The sequence below is a fragment of the Rhododendron vialii genome, chromosome 1a, assembly GCF_030253575.1.
Source record: "Rhododendron vialii isolate Sample 1 chromosome 1a, ASM3025357v1".
NCBI classification, from domain to species: Eukaryota; Viridiplantae; Streptophyta; class Magnoliopsida; order Ericales; family Ericaceae; genus Rhododendron; species Rhododendron vialii.
Window position 1 is genome coordinate 40,154,323 of NC_080557.1, and position 19,777 is coordinate 40,174,099.

The window sequence follows — 19,777 nt, forward strand, 5'->3', positions numbered from 1 at the left end:
AGCCAATTTTTTTTTTTTTTGAAAATCCTTGCAATTTTCAAATCTGAGGTCGATAATTAATTGATAATTTTAATGACGTATAACGATAAATGACATACAACCGTGTGCATAAGTTAGTGATCATGATCAAAATGTTTTGGAGAATAGAAACACGATTAACGAAAACCAATAGTATATGTTAGGTCAACTAATAGTTTGTTTGGTACGTACAGGGCCGGCCCAAGATATTTGAATGTCCAAGGCTAAATGATAAAATAGTGCCTTACATAAATTTTCTAATTTAAAAATAATAAACAGAAATATTTATCTATATAGGAGTATCATTTTCATTCATACTATTCAATATGGTAAATATTTCGACTACCAGGATTTGAACCTAGGCATCTTATATGTGGAAGAGCAAATACTTTACCACTGAACCAACCAAAGGAGTTTGTATTATAGTTGGGCACAGAAAATATATATGAAGAGGTGTCCCATTTTTTGCCCAAAATGTGGGGGCCTAAGACGGCGGTCTCTTGGGCCTTGCCATTGGGCTGGTTTTGGGTACGTATCAAAGATGGAGCTAAGAGGTCTAGTGACGACGGCCATCACGACAAGAATTTTAGAAAATGCATTTATTACATGTAAAAAAAATTATCTCTAACTTGTATAGACTTGTTACCACTAGATTTTTTAGTATATTTTTTGCTATATATACTAGTCCCTAATCCTTTAATTTTTCTCAAGAAAGGATACCCAAAAAAAGTATTCCCAAACTAAATTTAATGGGCCAAAGTAAAATACTCCCTCCGTCTGGATTTAATTATCTCTAGTTCTATTCTAACCGGCTAAAAAATGGGTTATATCTTTGAATCCGTAATGAATTTCATATCGAATATAGATATTGTTTAATAGATCTCGATTAATTATATAATACAATGTTTTCGAAATCACGTAAAACATTATAAATTGGAAGATATAATCGATTGAAAAATGACACAAACTCCAAAAAATGACTATTAAATCCAGACGAAGGGAGTAATGATCTAGGAGAGTTTTCATATTTTATTTCTATTACTTTATAATAAGATTTTTACGAGGAATATTTTCGTTTAGGTTAAAATTATTAATTTTCGTATTCGATTTGATTTTAATTTCTTACTTTATTAGAAATTTTGTTCTACAAGAATTAAAATTTTATTTTAATTAATTAAAAATTAACTCTTCTTTAATACAGCCTGACATGATTTAAAATTTTCTTTTTCGGTAGAATTTTTAGGATTTTATTATTACCTTATAAAAGGGATTGTAAATTAATATTTTATACAACTACTTCGTCAATAATTTTCTCTCTCATTTTTCTCATTTTCTCTACGCGCAAGGTTGCTCGTGAATTCGAGTGTAGTACGCAAGCTTGTTCTCTCTCTCTCTCTCTCTCTCTCTCTCTCGTTTCACCGCTGCCCCCGCCACCGCCACCCCCGCCACCGCCACCGCCCCAGCCCCAGCCCATGAGCATCAGAACCAAAAACTTCCGCCGCCGTGTCGACGATGACGATGACGATGACACTCCCAATGGGACTGTTCCCCCCTCTACCTGCTCCACCAGAAGCCCCCACCACCAAGCCCCCAAAAAACTTCTCAGCTTCGCTCAAGACGACGACGAAGACGACTCCTGCTCTTCTCGCCTCAACAAGATCAAACCCTCCCCTTCCCATATCCACACGTCTTCCAATGTCCGCCCTCCCCCTCCCCCTCCCCCCTCCAACGTCCAACCCCTCTCCGGCACCTACACCCCCGAAGCCCTCCTCGAACTCTGTAAAAACACCAAAACCCTACTCCCCTCCTCCCACCACCGCCTTCCCCCCTCCGAACTCGTCATCCTCTTAAAAGGTCTCGTCAAGCCAGTTTCCGAAACCCTAAAACAAGACGACGAATCGGACCACGACGACGACCGAGAAGAAGAAGCAACCACGGCCCAATTGGCCGGGATAGGGCTGGGGAAATCGTTCCCGGATCAAGCGACGATAAACGCGATCCGAGCCAGGAGGGAGCGGCAGCCGCAGTCGCGGGCTGTCTCACCGGATTTTATATCCTTGGACGGGGGGAGTAATCAAGGGGAGGCGGAGGGATTGAGCGACGAGGAGCCCGAGTTTCTTGGGAGGATAGGGTTTTTCGGGGATAAAATCGAGAAGAAGGGTGTATTTGATAATCATGATGGTGTTGGTGAAAGTGTTGTGGCTATGGAGGGTGTTGGGTTTAGGAAGGAAGTCGTTGATGAGGAAGAGGAAGAGGAGGAGGATAAGATTTGGGAGGAAGAGCAGTTTAGGAAAGGGTTAGGGAAGAGAATGGATGAGGCTTCATCTAGCGGTGGTAGGGTGGTAGGGACTAATAGTAATAGTGTGGCTTTGCCAGTTGTAGCTCAGAGCATTATTCCGCAACAAAAGTACGCATACGCTCCCGCAGTAGCTTCGTATCCTTCGGTCCCGAGCATAGCATTGGAGGAGCGGTCGATGGATTGCCAGGATTAGAAGTGATGTCAATACCGCAGCAGGCTGAGCTTGCTAAGAAAGCTTTGCACGACAACCTGAAGAGGATGAAGGTACGCCTTGGAAATTTCACTTCTTTGACATACTTAATAGTTCTATGGAATGGTATGAGGTGTTGATGCCGTTGTTATGCGAAATTAAGTATATAAAGTCGAAGTCATGAAGGGAAAAGAACAAGAAATTGCATTCAGGGTTTGTTTTTCTGCATCATATTTGTATGCTAGAAAACTGACTTTGCAACCTGGAAATGGTATCCGGTCGTTCTTATGTTAAGTCAATTTGTTGATTTGGATTGTACAACCCATCACTACCACAAAGCATAATTTAGGTGGTATTGTGGTTAACTTAGTGTGGTGTGCCCTATGCTCATACCAATATTCAACACCTTCATACAAAATGGTTCTTGTTGAACAACTTAATGGTATGCGTAGAAGTAGTTTTCAATGTTTCTTCTGATCTACGTTTCTATGAAGTGCATGTGATGCAGATGATGCAGATGAAAGGTCATTTTCAATAGTGTTCCCTTTCGCAGAAAACATGGATATAGGCACCCTTTTGTTTCTTCATTGGCAGGAATATCATATGATTTTCTTATCCATATTCATCTCCATGTAAAAATGGATGTGGCATCATGAAATTCAATTGGCCGAATGTGAACTCATTAGAGACGTTGAGCACTCATCATAACCAAGGAAAGGAACTTTGTGATGATTGATACTAACTTGTATGTGGGACATTTGGTGAATCTGAAGTTATAAAATTCCGCACCAGCCTCAGTAATGACTTACATGTTAACACTCTGAAATGCTAATTTAACCTTCCAAAAAATTATATAGACACCCTTCTCATATTGTTTTGAGGTTCTCATAGTCATAGCTATCTGTAGGTGGTCTGTGGGCGGCAGGCCTATGGTCAATATATAGTATGTGGTTTCAGAGGATACTTACAAAGTCTTCGTCGAACAGCCTGATTGAACTCCTTTAGTGGGGACAGCATATAAAAGGTCTCCCTCAATCAAGAGAAAGTATTTAGATTGCCAATTACCAAGTGTTATCAAATTTGTTCCCCATACATTCCCCGTTCGTTCCTCAATAATTTTTCCTTAGTACCATAAACTTTGTCCACCTCTTTTTTAGTTTAGTTCATTCAGCAACCTTTTGCTGTTCTTGATAAAAACAGTGTTCTAAATGGCGGCCGCCGAGGCCGCCTAGGCGCTTGGAGGTACCCTGCCGCCACACCAATACCCCTTGGCGTTTGATTTGGCGCCCAGGGAGGTTTGGCGGCCGCCTAGGCGGCCTTGGCGGGCCTTGGCGGCATCATCGACGTCTTTGGAGGCCTTTGGCGGCCTAAAATGTATAGTATTAAACTAATGTAGATCAAGTTTTGGAAGGGTATGAAGGAGAAGAGTTAAAGAAAGAAGATGAACTTTTAACTTGGCATTAGGGATCTCCGATCTCGTTTATTTCTACTTATTGTCTTATTCAACTTATTTGCTAGTTGCTACTACTTAATTTCATTTGGGTTTGTACATTAAACTTTGCATTATGGTTATGTAGAACTTTGAACTTGTATTATGGATGCATAGAATATAATTTGATTGGATAATGGTTGGTTAAAAAAAAAAAAAACGCCGAATTGCTTGGCGGCGCCTAGGCAGCTTGGCGCTTGGAGGTGGGTCTCCCCCCTACTAGCGCCAAGCGTCATTTAGAACATTGGATAAAAATTGTTTGATCATCTCGTTTGTATGCCAAGTTCTTTTATAGCTATTCTTATAACAGCTGTTTTCGTTCCTATTTTATCTGTCCACATGACCTCTTCTGGATTACTTCTTATTTATCTCATGTCTTTGCATCATTAGACAATTTGTGGTGGTACACAGAAATGTATTGCATGAATTTAATTAACTGATGCCAGTGTTTTTCATGTTTATCTGTCTCCTTATCAGGAATCCCATGGCAGAACCATGGCATCATTGGTTAGGAATGATAAGAACTTGACCACCTCGCTGTTGAAAGTCACTGCTCTTGAGAAATCTCTATCTGCTACTGGTGAGATGTTCATCTTTATGCAAAAGCTTCGTCACTTAGTTTCTGTTATATGTGACTTTTTGCAGGTATAAATTAATCTGATGGGTTGCTTCGTTTTGTGGCTATTTTGATTATTTTCACAATAAATGATGTATGGAGAGCTGTATCTTTTTTGTACTCCTGATTTTTCTCTTGTAATATAAGTCTGCTTCAGGAGTAACATGAATGGACATTTATTTTTCGAAATATCTGTCTGATGTTGTGGTAGTAGTTTTAACCTAAGTTGGGTTCAATTTCGTATATCAAGTCTGTTAGCCTATAAGTTGCTTAGGGACCTTCTATCCTGATGGATTTAGAATGTTTTCCAGTTAAAAATGCTGAATATGTAAGTTCTAGAAAGTTTAAGCGTTCCTGTAGGTTTTGTAGCATTCATAAAAGTGGTGGCTTGTTATAGAAAAGGGTGGGAGTTTATTGAATGTTTTTTCTTGATTGATCAATTACTTTGTCCCTCTGCTGTTGAGCATTGATTTCTATATGTTCTTCATAGTCCCCTGAGGAGAAAAGCCTTTCTCTTGTCCACTCTCCTCTTTCTTTTTTTTCTTTTTTTTTGTGTTTAATCCTCTTTTAGTGCGCTGTTTATAACTTCTTTCATTATCAATATAAACCCATTGTTATAACTTTTTAGAAAGTTTGCATCATAGCTGATGTTACAGGTTTTCATTGTAATGTTAGATCAATGAGGTTATCACTATGATTGCAGAAAACACATGCATGTACATCTATGGGTCCAGTTAGGAGGTAAGATTTCATAGGCAGAGCCACAGAAGCTTCTTAAATTTGCGCGCTCTGGCCCATTGAAATAGGCCCGTTTAAATAATGGGTCATAACGTCTAGATATGTAAGGCCTAGTCAAATAATTTTGAGTAGTATTTTTACACTATGACATATGGTGGTCAAAAATTGGAAACTCTTCTACTTACACATTTCTCTATTAAATTAACCATGATCAGATATGCGCATTGCAGCTTTTCATTGCAACTTGAAGATTACTAATTTTTTTCAAAGGCATACAACCTAAACCAAATATGAAACTCGTTCATAAACTATACAGTAATTGTTCAATTTGCCCATATGCATTTATGCAGCTCATACGCTTATGCATGTTTACACCTATTAAGTGTCAATCACATTGGCGTCTGTCCCAAAGTTGCCCCAGGGGTAAGGGTGGATTTGCGCCTCCAACGTGGCAGGGTTCGATTCCTCGTGGGGGCATTCGGGATTTAAGTGAGGGGCCGTGGCGGTGGGTTGCTGCGCTAGTTCCCCGTAGGTTTACATGGCATGGGTGGGTCCAATGTGGCCCTACCATGGGGTGGTTCCTACGTCATCAAAATAATAATAATAAATAAATAAATGCATATCCAGATATGATATTGTACCGAGACATTTGTGTTGATGCATAGACTTGCATGATTCATTGGGGTTTCTTCAAGTAATGCAGTAGAAACTCCCATCCAACTTCGTTCATGTACATTCTTCCAAACTACTAAACCATCAACAACCATTAATAGGTTGGCGAGCTTTAATTTTCAACCACCAAAACAAATAACTTCACGTTCCAAACAGAGGGACTTTCCAAGTTAATTTTCATATTGGTTACCTTTCATCTGAAATCAATTTCCTTAAAAAATAAATCTACTAGGAGCTAGAATTTTACAGAGAGAGGAGATTAGGCTTTCAAAGTTTCAATTATATTATTCTTAACCGACTGGGGTGGAACAAAATGAAATCTCCTCTCTATAACAGCAAAAAGTACAGCCTAATCGACCAAAAAACGAATATTTTGGTTTAGGTAGGATATAAATGACTGAAAATTGACGAGTTTGAAGTAGTTAACAAGATTCCACTTAAGCATTCTAGTATGGTTGAAGATCAATAGAGTTAATGGTTTCGGTTTTCCAATGGGAAAAATTAGGGTTTATGAAATTGGGGTCTATGCATTCTTACGTAGAAAGAGGGGGAGAGAGAGGCCAACATATCTAAACATCCAGTCCAGGATAGAGTGGTGAGAGCAATTGGTGGTGCGAGCTGTCAATTACCAGCAGTGGAAGGGAGGTCGCCTGTGACTATTGGTGCTCTTGTGCACAACCGATAGGACCGGAGAGTTTATATTGGATAGGCCCCCCTCTGCGGTTTATGGCAAGAACAAATAAGATTGGGAAAGTAATTTCTTCCTATCTAAATGCTCTACGTATTGACAACCAGGAGATTATGGAGAAGAAACACCTCAGATTTGTGAGGAGCTTGTCATTCTTTGCGTCTTTCAAAGAACACAGAAGGAAAATTGGGGAAATGGGGAAGAAGTTAAGCCTTCTAGAAGAACTTATGGATGTGCAAAATATACTTGTAAAAGCTGTTATATTTACCAAAAGACCACATGAAGCATTAATAGCCATTAATGGGTTTATAGCTTCATTTTCCAACAACTAAAAGAAAGAACTTGAAGTTATGATATGAGACAATGTAAAGAAAGTAAAACTACTTATAGGAAATTCTCTTGAAAATTACGAACTGTTAACATTGTTGTAAAATTTCCTTGCCTGTACCACCCAGCAGTTGAGTGGCGACTACTTGCATTTTCAGAGGTTTAAGGATGGACTGGAACCTGTAATCAAACATATAAATGAGGAAGGATTTCTTCTGGTCTTGTTCGTTTGGGGGACTCAAAACCCCTGCGCACGGTCCCTAATAAATTTTCTCTATCTCTCTCACCACTCTCCCTCAAAACCCAAACCGAACAGGGTCGATTTAGCTGGTTTGGTGATGTGTTAAACAACGAATAGTTTCAGATAAACCATGCAAAAAATCTTAATAAACCAAGCATGAATCTTTGTTCGAGGATAACTGCTAGAGGTGAACATTCACATCTCTTTATCCTAGCTGCAATATTTTTTTCACATTAGTAAGTAAGTTACATCGCCTAATATCTACAAATGCGATAAAATTAACTCCTATGTCCAAGGACATGGGGATATGGGAAAAAACATCGTTGATATTATTTTGTTATTTTCTAAGGAGAACTTGTATTTACAAGGTGATAGGAGCATTGCATGAATGTATGGGAGTGCTCTTTATAGTTATATAGTGAATGTGTAGTACTGGGCATGCTTGCTGGGTGAGCGGACAACTGCAGACTCGGATACAAATCTTACGCTTACCCTGGATTGTCCTGTATTGTGTGCTTCACACATTTAAAGGAGTCCACGTAACAAAGTGTGTATGGAGCATAGACACTTTTATTTTGAAGCAATTATGTATAGAGGGGATTTTAGAACTTTGATTATTGTATGGACATGCTAGAGACATACATTTACCTTTCGTGCCTGTTGTGCCCAACTCTTCGTACATTTTGAAGAGGCCCCATATATTATTAACTGCAAATATTTTGCTTCCTATTTCCTTGTAGTAATCTGATATTAAATCTATCTTTTGCGATTACCAGGCGTTTGTTGCTTATTGACGATGAAAATGAGATCAGCCCTGTTGATGATGATGATGCTAACCTTGTTCCTCAACTGGTGGAGAAAGTTGCAATTCCTATTTTGCATCATGCGATAGCTCACTGTTGGGATATGCTGAGTACCCATGAGACGAGGAATGCTGTCTTGGCCACCAAGTTGGTCGTCAGATATGTTCCTGCTTCCAGCGAGTCTCTCATTGAATTAGCAGTGGTTCTTCATGACCGTCTAGCTGATGCTGTTGCTAACGTTGTGGTATGCATACAAAGCTATTACACCAACCATATCAAACTTCCTTTTTTAATTTCTACTTCTGTGGAATTATATTTGATTGGGGTAGTTTTGATGGAATATAGAACAGATATTTTTGGGGAAATACTGTAAAGGTTTTGAGGTTTTCCATTTCCCTCCTTTCTTTCAGAGAGAGGAGGGAAATAAGATACCCCGTTAGTTTTGGGATTTTGGATTTGGATTTGTAGGTAATGAGTGTAGAGAGAAATAGAGTAATGATTGGAAATAAGGGTAATGATCAGAGAGAGATAGAGAGAAAAATAAGAGTAATGATTGGAGAGAAATAGGATAATGATTAAAATCCAAAATCCAAAACCCTTAAACGAATGGGGTCCAACCTCTAGTAGATCTTAGATTTCAGATTTCTTATGAACACTTGGGGTACTGCCAACTGGTGACATGTTTCCTTTAATTTTTCCATTTTTTGAGTGAGTGTTTTCCTTTATCGTTTTTCACCTGTTATGCTCTTAAGCCATTTTCAGCAGTACAATTTAGTTTTGCCGCTTCTGCTTCCCTTGTGAGAACCTCACCCCTGCGATCTTAAGGGAGTGAAGTGGCTGTTGATCGTTACCTGTTGTAATTATTCACCAGTTCATCTAATAGATTCAATTCATAGGTCCCAACATGGAGCCCACTTGTACTGAAGGCTGTGCCGAATGCTGCACGGGTGGCAGCATATAGGTTAGGCAGATCTGTTCGTTTGATGAGGAACATATGCATGTGGAACAAGATTATTGCATTGCCTGTTCTCGAGAGGCTTGTTCTTGATGACCTTTTGAGTGGAAAAGTTCTTCCTCATCTACAAAGTATCCAATCAAATGTTCACGATGCCGTCACGAGAACGGAAAGGGTAATTGCTTCCTTATGTGGAGTATATGGGCAGGTCCAAGCGCCGCTGGGCAGCGCAGGTTCATTTATTACGATAGTTCATACTCTTGGCTTTTTATAGTTAGTTGTTTTCAAGTTAAGGACAGGATTGGCTACTTCTCATGTGTCATGCAGTTATAAACTCAAGTTAATAACCGCCAGGGGGTAGATCAGTTGGTTAGTGACCACACTTAAGTGGAGGTCACGTGTTCAACTCCTTGGGGCCATCTGCTTCAACAGGTTTCATACTTGGCTTTGATTCTGTGTGCGGTTGTGCATATATAGACCCGGGGTTTCCCCCGAGTGGGTCCCTTGTTGTGAAAAGAAAAAACCTAAGAAATGATATTTGCACTTTTTAGCTGGTGCAGTTAGTGCTTGATCCTGGCTTATATCTGTGCTCTGCCTTCTACAAGGCATCCCTCAAACTGAATGTCTTCATGGCATTGATAATTTTACTCTCTCTGCTTGCATGCTGTATGTTACTGTGCACTGTTGCTGAAATGTGTGCTTCCTAATTTTGTTGGGGTTAAGATTGTATTGGTAACTGATGTTCGATTGTATTGCTTGTGCGCATCTGGACTAATTCTGAGGCCCTGAAGTCAACGGCCGGGCAAATTCTCTAGTGGCCCATGTAACAAGCAAGCCGAATCAAGTTGAGTTTTAGAATGTTCAGGTTCGTTCATTAAGTTTACAAATGAACTTGACTTAAGCTTGAGCTCCGCGAAAATTTGACGAGCCAAGCTTGAGCCGAGTTTGCCTAGGTCTGAGTCGAAATCAAACTTGTTCGCGAGCTTTAACGAGTCAAAAATATTAGATATTTATGCTCTCATGCAAGTCTAGAACTGCAAGTACAATTTTTATTTTGTGCACGTAACTTCATACATATAGTATAAAACTACAAAAATGTATTAAAATTTAAGTTTATACCACTTTTTAAAGTTTATATATACAAGTTATAAAATTTTCATTATGTACGTGTAAAAGTTCATACATATTCAAGATTATGTGTAAAATTCTTATAAGATATATACATATACTCCAGATTTGTGAGCCGAATACTATCAGGTTCGGATTCAGCTCGTTTATTAAACGGGCCTAAAATTATGGCTCATGTGTGGTTTGTCTAATGCCCGAATCAAACTCTAACGAGCCATTACCGGATTGAGTCTCGAATAGTTTACAAACGGCTCGGTTCATTTGCAGCCTTAGTCTCACGGTTTGGAATGTTTGATTTCCGTGAGATTAGAACATGCGACTTCATGGAGGATAAGCACTTTCTTTGTTTTCTCTTGCCCACTTTACCAAACTCCCACGGAATTTGATTTCAAGTATTCATACGATTGACATCTATAATCTTAGTGTTTTTCATTTCGAAAGTAGAATCTTACCACTCACGATGCAATTCACAAATCCATCTTAAGAGATCCCATAGATTTCAGATCTCTGACAGCCTCGGGCCTAACTACACACAAGCGGCTTGGCCCAATTCAGGGCCTATCCTACTTTGGAACCGTAAAATTTCTTAAAAGTTCCTATATCCGTGGGAACCCCATTAAAATTTTGAAGTTACCAATCATTTTTAGGTTGCATGTATAAACTTAAATGGCGTCTATGCACATTCACACCATCTCGTCTCTTCCTTAGACTTCCCAAGTAGTAATATATTGGGAAAATGACGGCTCAGGACGTGTTTTGATAATTAATACCCGCCGAGGATATTTTCAGCATTAACAAATGTTCTCAGCATGTTTTTTGCGGATATTAATTATCAAAACATGATTTTGGCTGTCATTTTTCCTAATATATATTTCTTGTTATCAATATAGAAATACATGTTGTTTGGGCCCCTCCTAGTCACAAATTATGCATCCGCCATTAAGGGTGTCTGTGTATTTTGCGTGCCTCGATTATTTTTTGGATATCAATTCCACAATGTACTAGCAAGAAGCCAAATTTTAATCGGGGTTGAACTGGCCCGACAAAAGTTGATGACATGTACTCAATCTATCTCAACTAAGACAGGGCAGGGAAAGATCTATAGTAGTATTTTCTATGATCTCGAAATCTTTGTTTAACAAAATCAATTGATATCCAGCAGATAAGATTCATATTGAATATAAAAAAAATAAAAAGATAAAGATAATTTTTCGAGAGTTCCCAAATAGTGAAACAGGAGCAACAATTACGAAAACTAAATTGATCGGATGAACATGCTTTTGTCCTATAATTATCGAAACAGACTTGTAAGTTGTAACGTTAATAATCTCCTCCAGAATATACCGAGAGAAACTGTTTTCGCAACCAAAAAAACTGGCTCCTGATGGGTCGAAAAAAAGGCAAAACTGGACGGCCCAACTCTAGGATGGAGTTGTTCGCTCTGGATTGATGATAAGGCTGCAAACGAACCAAGTCGTTTGAGGCTCGGGTCATTAAGGTATCAGCTCGGTTCGATAAGTTAGTAATCAAGCCGAATTCGAGTTCGAGTTTTAAGCTCGTCTAGTAAACGAGTTGAGCTAAATACCCCAAAACTCAAACTCATTTACAGAGGCTCGTTTAGTAAATTAACTAAACTCAGTTCGTTTTTTAAACTCAATTCGTTTACAAATAAACCAAGCTCGAACTCAAATTTTAAACTCATTTAATTAACGATCCCGAGCTCGAGCACTACACCCAAGTTCATATATACTCATTTGAAGAAACCAACATCGGCACAATTAATCACTTTTTTCTGAAATTTCTTTGAAAGGTACGACATATTAAAATTTCACACCCACGTGGGCAGAAGTCGTATAAAGTCATACGACTTCTTCCATTGTTGAAATGTAGTTAAAAAAAATTTCACTTTCATCCAACCGCGCTTCCACACCTGACAACTTAATGCTGGAGTATTTTGTGCCTTCGATAGTGCCCTAAAAATGGGGAAACTGAAAGGTATGTAAGAGGTGTTTGGGAGCCAATTAGTTTACATCAAGTTACTCTTTGTGCCGATTGCAATATAGAGGGATTAGGGTATCCCGAAAAGAAGAAGGAAGAAGAAGTTAATTACGCCACACCCTGTTCTCTAGCCTTAAATAGCTGAGCTTGCATCATCAAACGTCACCCATGGTCCCCAACGTCATCAAACGTCACGACATGGAAATCATATCGATGGTTAGTCAATGGTGTCAACTTTGTTGCAGGAGGTTCCTCTTGAATCGGATCATGAGTTCTTGAAGTCGGGTTGTGCCAAGGGTGTAGGGTATAGAACCCCGGATACAAGTAGTAATTATTCGGTGGTCTTGGGGCATCGCCACATAACCCTCCAAAACTTTGTTTTAAAACATGTTTTTTAGGAATCATACGCTCAATACCAATGTTCTGAATACCGTACCAGTCAAGGTACCGGTTTTCCTACTGATACGGTACGTACCAGTACCGGTCAAATACCGGGTACCGTTTCGGATTGATCGCTATTAGTGTTATTTTCATACTTAAAAGAATTTATAGTGTAATATACACTTTTTTAAAATAAATAAAAAATAAAAAAATCTGGTATTTGTCCGGTACCGTCCGGTACTTGAAAAAAAAATTTAAAAATAGTCCGATACTGACTAGTATGTCCGGTACCAATCATACCGGTATTGAGTCAATACTACTAAGTTTCACAAAAATGTGTGGAGTGTGGTGCTATAGTGGCGGTGCCCGAGGACCATTGTACATAATTTTTCCTTGAGTCCTGCAATTTGCACCTAACGGTCAACAGACTCAGCACTCCGCTGATCAATTCTGGTGATGTAAGCATTGTTATGGGTGACGCCATCAATGGGGGTGGCTGGTTACGTCACTATAGATTCGTGCAGCGTTATAATCCCCTCTTTTTCTACACGTTTATGTGGTGGCCCTGATGAGTGGTGGGCATCGCCCAGTACCGCTAAGGGTATCTTAAAAAATAAAGAAAAATTAGTCATAAGATCAGTAAAATAATTTTTATTTACGGAAAAAATGTTAGTAAAATAGTTTTCAGTGTAGGTTCTTCAATTTTTTGAGTTTTTTAGCCATAAGGCCAAAACATGTTTAAGCACTTTATAGGATTTTAGAGTACATTTTTCTATTAGAGCATCTCCAATCCAACACCCTCCAAATCTCTATTTGAGAGGATCAAATTAATCTATTTTATTTGAAAAGTAGATTTAGAGGATTGTACTATTTATCTCAACTCCAACCCAACACTCTATTTATCAACTCCAACACATATTTGGAGGAGATCCTCTATTTTTTCCTTCATCTTCTATATTTAGAGGATCAAAGTTCATCCTCTCAAATGGAGGAAAGTTTTAGAGGATGGGTTGGAGAATGTTTTTCCTTCAAAATGAAGAAATGGAGTGTGGGTTGGAGATGCTCTTACAGGGTTTTAGTAGTTTAGACATTTTCATAAGGTACTCTAGGGTTTTAGGCACTTTCGTAGGCACAGTTGTCCTTATGTTTGATTACAAAAGTGTTTGTTCTTGAGCTCAAAAAATATAAATATAAGAATTCTTTGGCTAAAATCTTTCAAAAAAATAAGTGCTTATTTATAATTTTTAAATTTAAAAATAATGTATTTATGAAAATAATTTTTTAATTTTTTTTTGCACCTTTCAAAAGATTTCATCAAGATTTATCAAACAAAATCTATATTGCACAAAAAACTATTTCAATAAATTCATTACTTTTAAGCTTGAAAATTGTAAATAAGTATTTATTTTTTAAAAATCCTTAACGGAATACAATAACCTCTTCTAAAGTTCTAATGTTACTGATGATCCTTTTATTTTTATATTCTAGCACTGTATATGAAACTCCAATTAGAATGTTTAGGTGCAGTACTTGTTCACATAATATAGCAGAATTTAATTTGATAGGCAAAAAAATTTTATTCAGGAATCTTGACAAATGATACACCAAGATGAGGGAAGGGGAAGGGGAATCCAAGGACTTTGGTTGGTGCTTTTTCTTTTGTGTTGTCCACCCATCTATACAACTCTATAATATAAGCAAATATAGTTTAGGCTCAAAAGCCTCCAAAGTCTAAACCTCCAATTCTTGATTTTTGGGTTTTTATTTTTAAAGAGGATAAATAAAAATACTAATATTTTTTAGTTTTTGTTTGTTTGTTTTGTTTATCCCCATATTTTCACAATTATGATTTATGACTTATTTTATTTACACTTTAAATTTCAAATTCCTAAAAGTAGATATATGTGCCCCAGATTTTTTAGCACCAACTTTGGTTCCGTTTATTACAAAAATTTGTTCATAGAGCGCATGCCAATTGCTCAAAGGTTGGGTTTTCAATTTTCATCTCCAAAATTACCAATGCACCTTTTTTTTCTTACTAACGTTATGCTCGTTTAATGCACTGTTAACAGAAGAAAGAAAAAAAAAAGTTCATAGAATTACAGTGATATTGGTTCCGTTCCCAAATATCGAAGGGGCAAAGCACTAGTTCCGTGTTTTCACCAAGGAAAAACAGAAAATAACTTAGGCATTCTTTGCAAGTTTTGCAAGTCGTTCACACTAATCAATAAGTTTCAACATTTTACCATCTCGTTCACATTAAAAAAAAAAGTTGTTAGCAACAACGTCTTTCTTGATAACTTTAATTCACTCATATACCCATCAACAACTTTTTCTAATTTTTTCTATTTTTTTGTCAATCAGTAGAAGAGATCATTTTACATCAGATATGAAGTAACCCGAGACACTACATCAACTGTCAGAGTCCACGAGACAACCAATCTCAACAACTCAACCAATGTAAGAAATTAGCTCATTGTATGATAGAAACAAAGAAAGAAAAGAAAAATCCTCTAAGGGAAAAACACCCACACGCAGATGTGAAGACTCGAAATCCTGATCTTCTAATGAGATGCAAGAGTCCTGTGGTCAACCGAGCTAGCCCCAATTGGTTAACCACTTGACATTTTATTGGTGAAAATAACTTGACATTTCTCAGCAACTTATTCACTATCGAAAACAATTAAAAACTTTTCAACAACAAAAAAAAATTCTCCAAAGTTTTTAATTCCTTGGTGGAAACTCCCCCGAATCTAATCTAATCTAATCTAATCTAATCTAAAACAATAGCACTGCTCCATTCCATTCGGTTGCTCTAGCACGCGGGGGAGGTTGATCCGTCTCGTTTACCTCCACCAAATTCTGACATTGGCATTGACGAGATTTTTTTTTTGGGGTTTCAAAACAATTGTTTTTGATACTCCTAGATGGGCTCTATAGCGCACACACCCAAAATAGTGGAAGTACGGAGTATTAAATTTTGGAGAAACTAAACACTTTCGATTATCATGTTGTGCTTGTCGGTTGCTCGATCTAGTACGTGGGGTGGGGAAGGTTTGATCTGTTTAGTTTACCTCCACCGCAACCGAGGAATACTAGGTACAAAAAACTCTTTTCTATGAAAGCATTCCGAAAAAAATAATTAGTGGTTGGGGTTTACTTTGATAATTGAGTCTCGCACATCAAAATGAATCTCAACCACATGTACAAGTTGCTCATTCGGGGAACTTTCGAGATAAGTTTTTTTTGTCCCTGATATTAATGTTGTTTTCTTAATGTTTGTGATTAAAAAAAAAAAAACAAGAGAATTGATATTCACATTCCTTTTTTTTTTTTTTACAACAATGTTACTCAGAACGATCCAAACACAATAATTAACACAACCTCTCACATATATGTGAGGCCCACACATAGTAGTGTGTGTAGAGCCTACATGTATGTGAAAGGTTGTGTTTAGTATTGTGTTTGAATTGTTATGTGAGAATCATTTTTATTTTTGTTATCCATACTCTTTCTTTTTTTTTGTTTTTTAGTGTTGAAAGCGTATGTGTTTTCTTTGCTAGAACAAAAAAGAAGAGTGGATAACAAAAAAATGAGTGAATATCAATCCCGTCAAAACAATTGTGTTTGATAAACTAGTAGTAATACAGAACAAAAGGGCTTATAGTCCAGCGGTTACCTCTTGGTACTCCCACAAAAGAGGTCAAAGTTTGAGCCTCGGCAAAGGTTTGGGATTTAAGGCTATAGAGAGTTTCTGAATTCCTTCACTTTCCTGCTAACCCCCACCGATGTATAAAAAAAAAACCTACTATGGCGTATATCGCACACGCAAATACAGTAAAATTTTGAAACAAACTCAACACTTCGATTTTTCTTCTCTATCGTTTGAGGTAGTTGAATTAGAAGCATTTCCGGCAAACTAGACGTTCTAATAGCTACTCCTCGCGTCCCAAAATGTTTGTCCGGTCTGTAAAACGAGAACGTAAAAATAATACAATTTTTTCAAGAAAAATTTAAATTTTTTTTAACAATTCAATAGATATCGATGAGTTCTTTTAATTTATGAAAAAAGTTTGAATCTTTTTTGAAAGAAATGCATTATTTTTTAGCCATCATTTTGCGAACTGAACAAACATTTTGAGATGGAGATAGTATTAATAGTCACGTTTGTTTTCACCAAACCAAAAATTGTAGAAGATGTGTTGGATGTTTTCATTTAGTGTATAGCTTTTGACAAAATAAATTTAGGTAAGTACGAACTTCACAAAAGCCATTATGGTGCAAACATTTTTAGGCTCTGTTCCGTTAAGGTTTTAATTTTTAAAGTATTTATTTCCAATTTATCATTCTTTTCACAATATATTATTATATTTAATTAAAAATATATAAGTATTTATTTTAATTAGGAAAAACAGAAGCTGCTGTAGAGTGGAGTATTTAACGCAAAAAGACAAGCGGTGGTCGGCGTTTGGGGCCTCTGCAAGGGTAATTCACGTGGCATAGGTGGACCCACCCCACTCCAACAACTCCCCGTGAAAACCACGTGATTGGGGCCCACTCTTCCCCCAATCTCATTCTCCCCATTCTAACAATTTCACCGCCCCACAAAGGATGTCCAAAATCACTAGTCACATCTCTATAAAAAAAAATATTCACTATATCTTAACTGATTAAGTATTCTTTATGATTTTAAAATTTTATTTAATAAAATTAAGTGAGATCGATAGATTCATGTTGCATCGAGAAAATTACTATACATTAAAAAATATAGGTAATTTTTTGAGAGGTGCGAATAGTGATTTTGGACATTCTTTGCGAGATGGATAGAGTACTACGTTTGTGATTTTTAATCGTTGCTCTCGTGAATTTCAGATTTTCAGTAGTTTAATTTGTGTTTCAAAGACGTTTTCTCGCTCCTGCACGCACACGCAAATTATGCGATTTAGCTCACACCTATATAGATTCTCGGTCTCATCTTTAATTTGTTTAATGATTTTTTTTTTCGAAAGAGAAGAGGGGAATTTATTAATTTTTGAATAATGATTATGAAGATTATTTTGGATGCAAACTTGGAAAAAAAATTTAAGAAACACTCATTACCCATATTTTCAACCATTACTCTTATTTCTCTCTCTACTCATTACACATATCTCCAATAATTACTCTCATTTATTTCTTTATCTCTCTCCACTCATTCCCAAAAAATCAAACCTAAAGAAACTCAAATTTAAATCTGAACAAGGCATACTAGCCTTAGGCATGACCTAGATCGAGCAAGCATCCAACTAAGTCTGCACCCAATGCAACCCAACAATCATATGCCACCTAAAAGTCAAGCAGAACACCATACAAAGGTTTGCAAGATACCAACCAACACAAGAAACAAAGGCTATGCAATCTCAAGCTAAAACAAAGCTACAACATCAACAGACCGGCCACAAAAACTCCCAAATATGCCAGCATCTAGAAGCAGCAGCAAGCAAGCAACCCCTCCCAAAAATTTGAGCATCCAAGCCCACCCAAAACCCCGAGACAACCCAAAAAAAAAACAACTTGCAATAGCAACAAAAGCAACCACAATTCTGCTCAATTTGAAATACAAAATTAAATTTTGAACAGTATTGAAATACAAAATTAAATTCTGCTCAACTGCTAAGCCATTCTAAACTACTCCTATCAGTTAAGGAAAAACTGCTAAGTTTTCAGCTTAAATAAACAAAGAAGTAAATCGTGTGAAAATCATAACAATTGGAAAATAGATGCCATAAAACTCTTATATTTTGCTAGTAATTGTGCAAAATCACGTAACGGGACCTTTCCAGTTACCACTCAAAATTAAAGGTTCGGCCGCTCTGCATCGTTTTACGTGCCCCTTCCGTGGTGATAACTAGTACTACTATTAAAGAGGGCAGATATTGAAAAAGGTCTCCGCAATTATGATTAGAAAAGATAAAGAAAAAGTTGAGAGCCCCCACAAAGGGAAATGAACTGGCCACGTAATTTTGTACGGAAATCGGACCCACTTTCCCTTCAGGTGGGGGTCTGATGGCAGAGAATCTCCCACAACCAAAAATATCTCCCGGCTCCCACCACCACAAATATAGGAGTATCTTCTTTTCTCAAACTGCTCCACAATTGAACCGTACAAGATCCGAGGTGTTGTAATGCACCCGAATAATGCATTACACAGCGCATTACACGGAATTTACTACAGCACTCACGGACCATATTCTCTGTCACATTCAAGTGCTCGATCCTGTGATATTACAATACCGTTGTGCGTTAGATTTTTTGGATGGTTTCAATCTAAAATCAATTGGTAATAGATGGAGTAAGCTCTAAAATATATTAATGAAGCTTACATGACTTAGATTAGCGATGTGAAATTTAGTCTAACAATATCATTGACAGTTTTGGATTGTCAACAAGACAAGAGAATATTAAAAAAAAAAAAAACAAATCTTTGATGTACTTTTTACACTTTAATGGCACTTTAAAACATAAAAAATTATATTTTTGTCATTTCTGTACCTTATTAACGGCCCAATATTACTATTTTCCATTATATATGATATTCAACTAGATGCGTTTACGAGCTCCGAGGTAAGAGGTTAAGCAAGTTGAACTTATTAATGAAATGCAAAAATTACTAATATACTGTAGATTATTCTTTTATTTTTATGAAGCTTTTCCTTGTAAGGTAGTACTTTTTTAATTAATCCGACTATTTCTCGAGTTAGTTTAGTACTGTAATTAAATGCAATGAGTTGTTACAGACTCCTACATAGATGGAGTACTTTATTAAGTGTTTGATCTAGAATAGTTTTCTGCATTTCTTGTAATTTATATAAGGGGGCGTTTCCAATACGCTTTTTCAAAAAAAAAAAAAAAAAACATTCGTTATTTTGTCAATTTGTTCACGCTTATCAACAAGTTTTGACATTTTAACTTATTGTTTCACACTAAAATTAACAACTTGTTTATTTTTTCACTCACATATTAATCAACAACTTATTTACTACCGGAGACAATTTGACATTTCTCAACAATTTTTTCACTTTCGAAAACAGTTAACAACTGAATTGCAACGAATTCTTCCTCAAAATTTATTCACAACTGAAAACGCTCCTAAATTCGTGAGAACAATATCTTATGGGCATGCACCAATGGTTTTATGGTCGTATGCGGTGGGACGATAAATTAATGATGATAGGAGTATTATACTAGTATAACC

General features: G+C 37.1%; 1 pseudogene; it reads left to right on the forward strand.

Moving 5' to 3' along the window:
• The first annotated feature begins 1,490 nt into the window (after positions 1–1,490).
• On the forward strand, positions 1,491–9,703 carry LOC131331541 (transcriptional repressor ILP1-like; annotated as a pseudogene).
• The last annotated feature ends 10,074 nt before the right edge of the window (positions 9,704–19,777 follow it).